The 7,690-nt window shown below is 39.6% G+C and overlaps 1 pseudogene across 1 annotated transcript; it reads right to left on the reverse strand.

Moving 5' to 3' along the window:
• Positions 1–1,302: 1,302 nt before the first annotated feature.
• Positions 1,303–7,479, reverse strand: LOC4346957 (mannose-6-phosphate isomerase 1-like; annotated as a pseudogene). The gene is made up of 5 exons (XR_010735142.1): positions 5,151–7,479; positions 4,872–5,039; positions 4,555–4,767; positions 2,486–2,752; positions 1,303–2,177 (listed from the first exon to the last, which is right to left on the reverse strand). The product of XR_010735142.1 is annotated as a mannose-6-phosphate isomerase 1-like (transcript).
• Between the last annotated feature and the right edge of the window lie 211 nt (positions 7,480–7,690).

The raw sequence follows: 7,690 nt of genomic DNA on the forward strand, positions 1-7,690 counted from the left end.
AAGAAACACCAGTGTGGTACCGAATCATAACAGCGTAGACATAATAAAAAATAAAACCCTACTCTGTGCTCTGCCGAAGGACGACGACAGGCTGGTCCAGGCGGTCACCGTCGTCGCTAACTATGAGCCAAACTTGCCTTCTCGATAACCTCCCTATCACCCCCGATGAGTTGATTGGATTCCAGGCCAACCACCAATGTCGATATAACCTGGTAAGATTGATTCATTAATCAGATTAATGATTGATCTTTTATGGCAAATCGCAAAAGGCAGAGTTAAACTAACGATCTTAATAGTCATTACTCATTATCATGTGATTTTCTGTTGGACTATTATGCTATCTTCAACAATCCTATAGCATTGCTTGGTTGCCTTCGATTCTGAGTCTCCTGTGTCTAATTCCGCTCGATGTTCTGTGCAGGCAGACTGCCTAAGTCCTCTGTTGACATAAGTTGATGTATTGATGAAGCAAGCAATTCAGCGATATCATCTGAAAATTCAATTCCCCAACTGTTTAGACAAGCGCAAAAGTTTCCAATGCCAGCACATGTTAGCAAAGGAAAACATCACCTCTCACCAAATCAAGCAAGAGCAATCTCTTGATGCGTACATGTCATAATTTGCGCAGGTAAATATGTTTTCTTATGGTGAATTAATTTTCCTATACTAGACACGACTTAATTAATTGTTTATTTATCATATGAGAGGCAATTAGTTTATTAATTTTTTAATCCAAATGGAGTTCCCACAATCTGAAAGCGAGGTAATGACCGACAATCTTAATTAGGGGCAATTGTGAATTTTACCACTACTTTAAATCGTTAAAACTGCCACTAGAAAATTGCAAAAAAATGCCACTAGAACTGTCATTCGAGTGGCATCCTTTCAAAATTGAAAAAACCGGTGGCACATTTGCAAATGCCCCTCTTAATTACTACCTCAGTCCAATAAAACGTGCACACTATTTTAGATTCAACTCTTAAAATATATAACAAATAGTTAGTCTAATATATTTTTTTTGCGAGGATAGTCTAATATAAATTAAATTTGTTTTAGAAAGTAATATCATCGATTGACATTTGATGTTATTTTCATATGCATGCTTATAACTTTATATAAACACTGCGGTATATATGACAAAGTGAAAGTGGGATATAGGGAAGAAAAAAATGTTCTCACACTGTAAAACAAGTAGTACAAATGGATTTAATAGCTTGATCCCAATAGAGTTTCTTGAGATGCCAATTCTAATATAATACATTGATTTAAGGTAAGAGAAAAATAAGGTGCATAGGCTTTGTCATCAATCCATGAACGTCTATATTATATTCATGTGGATCGTATTTGACAATCCATGTTAATAAAACATGTTGTTCGTACAATATCATGGACTATTTAGGTTTAGCTTCTCCACAATTTAATGTGTCTGAGACTCAAAATTAAGAATATGAAGCTGTACCCATCGTTCGCTCTCAATATGTTACCTTAGTAATTTAATTTTAAAAGATGAAATTAATAAAGAGCAAGCTGCAATTGCATTGACATGTAGTACTCTTTCAAGCCAAACTACTATAATTCAGATAATAACGGACCAATTGATTTAATATATGACCAAAATTATAACATTTATAATATTTGTAATAGTGCCCCGTGCGTTGACGGCTAGTATATATAATGGAGCATTGTTTTATTCATTATTATACGACTGTCACAGCCATAGGATGACATGCCCATGAATCTACCAACCACATTCATTCATGCGGTCAAAGCCCAAGGGCCCAAGGCCCAATTCTAATCTGTCTGCCTAACAGTAACAGGCCCTACAATCACAGTGCAGTCCACTTGCGATCGAAAGACAGTTAACTGAAGAATCTGCTGTTTACCCCAGCCCTGTACAGCTGCATGGACTTATGGGTAGAGAGGTTAATCTCAGTGTATGCAGGGACAAAGAAAACATCGCCTTCCTTTGCCTCCTTTTTCCCACCAGACAGAGACTCTGCGTGGAGCTCTCCTTCCCCGGTTATAACGAGAAAGACAGATGGGCCTGGCACCGAGGATATGGTAACAACTTCATCTGCAGGTACCAAGCACCAATCCACCTCGAATTCATCAAATGGAGGGCTGTACCGCCTTACGTGTGGCTGCACAGGAACGCCTTGCAAGATTTCAGGGAATGCCTGCATGCAAAATATACATAGTTTTCAAGAAGCAAATTACAAAAATATATGCCTTCACTAACTTGATTAAAAAAACTCTTATAGACTAAAACATATATTTTTTAACACCAAAGATGGAATGGACCTAGCTAGTGAACTTAGGTACTAACTTGCATTGTGAGGTTCGACATCATAGATCAGATAGAAGATCACTGGCAACATTGTAAACACAGAGGATATACTTGCCAAATACATACATACAGGTGGAACAAGTATACAATATAAAGGAAGTAATATAGACGTGACACGATAGTAATATCGATACTCACCTGTTTATATGTTAGCATTGAGCAAAGAGTTTGTATGTCTTTGTATTTAGGAGTCAAACCAGCACGGACCACATTGTCTGAAGTGGCCATACATTCGATGCATTCCCCAGAGAGATATGCGTGAGGCTCATTTGCACCAATGTGAAGTGCTTCACCAGGACTAAGTTTGACGTAGTTAAAGAAGAGTGCTGCTAGAACACCAACATCCTCTTGATATTGTCTCTCCAGTGACAAAACCAGCTCTTCTTTATCTGTTAAGGTCCTAATCTGGATACATAAAGAAATCATGAGCCAAGAAGAAATCAAAGGCTTCGCCATTGTTGCTCATTGAAAAAAATTCAAAATAAAGCAAAACGTGGAACATGAGTCAACATTGACGCCAAACATATTTATTTTGGGAAAAAGGAGACTGTTTGTTTTTCTCGAATACTTAAAGGCTTGCGTATCTTTGTATTAAGATCGAAAATGTTTGAGGTTACAACGATGCGCCTCTAAGGGGCGCCCGCACCTCACTAAGATCATATTGGTATATTCTCTCTCAAAAAAAAGAGCAGACCCAATTGAAGACGGGAGTGAGGTACAACAAGGCCATTAGGTCACGGATTAAGCTACCTAACTTGGAGTTCCCCGCATCAATCCAGCGATCTGCCTCTTTTGTCTTATTGCTGATCAGTTATCACCATTCAAGGACCTTTTCAACCATTACAAATTGCACTAGGCAATTTGAGTTGTAGCACATACCAGCCTATAATTATGGAATATAGCAGTTTACCGCATATACATTCAATTTAGTGCATGTTATTTAGATCTAACACCAGCTTCCAAAATATTGGGTGGCAACTATACTTGGTAAGCAAAAAAAAGGGAGGGGGGGGGATCATATCAACTTCAAAAGTATATGTGTCATATGAAAAAATAGGGAACATTATATTGGTGCAAATTTGTCTTGCTGTAACAGAGAAACAAGGAGTAAAAAAAAACATTCAAATAATGTTGATCCAAACAAAAGGGATAATGACACGATGTAGATAAAAATGGTAACCTTGGGTACCTTTTAGCATGGCATGCAAGATTTCAAGCTTTGACTGATCTAAAACTACATGCAGTAGTACATGTTTGCAGTTTCCAATTGTTATGTCTCAAAAGAAATATATATATCCAACATTTCATCGAGGCTTTTGTGATCAACCTTACAGTTATGCTAAGAATTATTATTTTCAAGGAAACATAATGTTAACATCTGTCATAAATACTCGAAATAATATGATATTTAGCTTTACTACAAGCCACATGCATGTAGATGATCTTGTAAGCTATGCTCAACCTTAACATTATCTCATTTTTGCACTTTAGCCAATACTACCCATGTTTGGCACTTAATGGTCTTAAGTGTCGTTGACTGTAAGCTGAGTGGAAGCCCCTAAAGTTCACACCTACAGCTTAGTTCATATGAAAATAACAAATCTCAGGTACATATGCATTACATGACAAAAGTTTCATCTAACAAAACAAATAACGATTTTATGATTTTTTTTGAACAAGATGAATGCTCAAATACTATTTCAAAAGTTAACGGTGACAAGTATTTACAAGTAGGTAGTAGCAGTAGTACGTAAAGACCTTTTCCATGACACATGGATTAAGAAAACGTTAATGCATCGTCATAGTGAATACTATAATGAAATATATGGAGGCGGCGCGGAGGTTACTATATACCCCTTCCATCCAAGTCTTAGTCCTATTTCATTTCTTGAGTTTTCCAAATGAGATTGGCTTATTTGTAGGCTCCATACATATAAGAGTTAGATAAAGGGTTGTCTTTTCGTTTTAACATGCTAAATTAAACTGTTAACCGGAACCCAAACAACCATCTTAACATTCATTGGTTGCATGCATGCATATTGTTTCTTGGTTTTGTTACACGAGAAAATTTCTTGTTAGTGTTGGTACAAAAGAAATATGACTTAGATTTTTGGATGGAGGGAGTACTCCATAATAACTGATGTCGCAAAAAATGATACTGTAGAAGCTCACAGCAATTATATATGGGTCTAGGAAAAAATAATCACCTTGCTCTCAATATTCAGGCGACTGATCAGTTTGGAAAGTGCTTCAGAAACCATGTCTTTACTTGCTAACATTAGGTTAGCAAAAGCTGATTGCAAAGTGGATTTTACTTGATTACCCGCATCATACTCCTTGAAGCTCATGAGCTTGGCAGCATGCTCATGCCCAATTAGCCCTTCAACTTCAGGTACAGTCCTCAGGACATCCTTGAGCTCCTACATTGTATCAATTAACCAGGCAGAAGCAAATTGTGTTGCGACGGATCAAAGGGAGCTAAGTGAGGCGTAGGCATGGTTCTGGACACGTATATAGTAAGTACCTGGATGGCCGCAAAACCATAGAGCGCCCGGAACTCGGTGATGGCGATGGCCATCTCGGGCTTGTGGTTGTCATCCTTGTAGACGGAAGGGCGCAGCGCGTGCAGCGCCTCGGCGCGTTTCTTGTCCGGGTGCGCCTGGATCGAGAGCGCCTTGGCCACCGAAAGCACCTGCACGTAACCAGCGTTGCCGGCGCCGGCTACCAGCGACGTACGTACATGAAACAAATTAACAAGCAAGCCAATTAAAACAAATTAAGCAGCGAATAGTAGCGTACGTACCTTGAAGAGGAATGGGAGGTCGCCTCCCCACCGCGCGGCGACGGCGGGGCCGAGCGCGTCGGGTGTCCGCGCGGGCCAAGTCGGGATCCTGCTGGTCCGCGAGGCGCGCGACGATGGAGGCAGCCCCGCGTCGGCCCCACTCGTAGTGCTGCACCGCGCACCGCAGCCTCTGCGGCGGCGGCGGCGGCGGCGGCGGGTCCTCCATTGGGGTTTGGGCCGTTGGGGGGTTGGGAGAGGTTGGAGGGGCAGACGCGTTTAATAGAAGGAGAGGGACGAGGAATGGTGGCGGCCCAACGAGGGGCGATGCGGCGTGTCTGTCATTGCCGTTTTATTATAATAATAATAATAAAAAACAATCCTGATTGTGCACGCGCCCCGCTCCCGACCCTCACGTACGTACGTAGTCACGCTATCACGCAGACCAGGCGGGTGGTGCTAATGGGCGGGTGTCGGGTGATCGCTCCCCTAACACAGCTCCTCCCCCCTTATTCTCTACTTACTGCACCATAATTTATTTTAAAAAAACAAGTTAAAAAAATAGAAAACAAATCCAATATCTTTTATTTATGTGCATAGACTTTATACTTATATATATACTTTATACTGTAAACTTCTGTTGACGAAAAAATCGAACACACCGGCCTGGGAGATCTGTCAGTCAGTTTGATCCTGCAACTGACAAGATATGTAAACAATAGATCAAACAGCCGATCGGCTGATAAGCCGATGGAGTAATTCCAGCCGATGCCGATACCAGCCGATAGCGATAGGGTTTAAGCAATTGGCTATATGTCCAATGTATATGATGATATAAAGGCAATCGGCTGATGATGATAAAATATAACAACAATATAATCCAGTATAAACCAATCGGCTAATAATGATATGATAGATAAGCATTGATCCGAAGGTTAAAGCATACATCGGCTGGAGATCCGATGTCATAAAATCCACAAGATTAGATTAAACAGTGAAATCTTTGTTGTCATCGGCTAAATCCAACTTATATATACAATCCTTATAAGCCGATGCAACGTCTAGATAATTCATCGGCTGAAACCCCGATGAAACCCTTATTGGCAGTCAACAAGCAGGCTAGAGATTATGGTTCTAAGAACGACTTATTAGATCAAACTTAACTGATGCAGCACTAAGTATGGAGAGAAACACAATATATAGACAATCAAGCCCTTGACTTATTTTTAGGGTGGTAGATGTCTAAGCTAATCTAATCTAGCAACACGATTTAGCCGATACCGACAGAATCCCTAAAGCGAGTAGCAGCCGATAGAGCTAAATTGATATGCTAAGACTAGATTAACAGAGACATATGATAAATAGGTAGGTTGATATATCATCCAAACCGTAGCAATCCAAAAGGTCGAATATACTGATGCAGCCTTGAACGACGCCGACGTAGATGACAAATTCACCAGGGCCCGATGGAACGTAGGACTTACCTCTTCGCCGGAGATCGAACTGAACCGATGCAGCCCCGCGTCAGGTGCCCAAATTCCGCCGGAAGATAAGTAAAAACCTCGGTAAAGAGGGTGGCGATGCGCCGAGAGTAGTTGTATTGATCGATGTGATAGATTACATAGACCCCGGGTGTACATATTTATACCCATGGGTTGATACAAGTCATTGTCGGACACTAAACACACTTTCCTAAAGATAAAAGGAAACTAACAAACTATTCCTAATTAATAGATAACTTGCCATGCCGCATTCTCTTTGAACTCGGTCTCTTCTGGATAAGTTTCCTTTAATAGATCAATTTCCTTAACCGAATATAGCAAGAATCCGACAACTGACGACTCGACAACTCTCATCGGCTAATCTCAGGACTTCAAAGCCGATGCTGACTCTAAGCCGATGATTACTCCGGGCTTACCAAATTTCACTGTTAACAACTTCCCACATATAAACTTTATGTATATAAATATTCTATATAAAAACATATTTGAATCTAAATACAAAGTTGAATCGGGTATATAAACTTTGGGCCTACAAATTTTAAGTGTACAAACTTTAGATGTATAAACTTTAGATGTCAGATATGCTTGCTTTATTAATTAAGAGGGCTAAAGATGCTGGTTCTCTTCATGGGGTAGTACCTCATTTAGTAGATGATGGTTTGTCTATTTTACAATATGCAGATGATACTATCATCTTTTTGGAGCATGATTTACAACAAGCAAAGAATTTGAAATTGATTTTATCCGTGTTTGAAAAATTATCTGGTTGAAAATAAATTTTCACAAAAGTGAATTATTCTGTTTTGGCCAAGCAAAGGAGTATTATGATCAATATTCAAATATCTTTGGCTGTAAGCTAGGTACCTTTCCTGTCAAATATCTAGGGATTCCAATGCATTTTAGAAAATTGGGTAATAAAGATTGGAGAGTCATTGAACAAAGAATTGAGAAAAAACTTAGTAGCTAGAAAGGTAAACATATGTCTGTTGGGAGTAGACTGGTTTTGATTGACTCTGTTCTTTCAAATTTAGCTATGTTTATGATATCCTTTTTTGAGATACC

This window comes from Oryza sativa, chromosome 9, assembly GCF_034140825.1.
Source record: "Oryza sativa Japonica Group chromosome 9, ASM3414082v1".
Classification (NCBI taxonomy): Eukaryota; Viridiplantae; Streptophyta; class Magnoliopsida; order Poales; family Poaceae; genus Oryza; species Oryza sativa.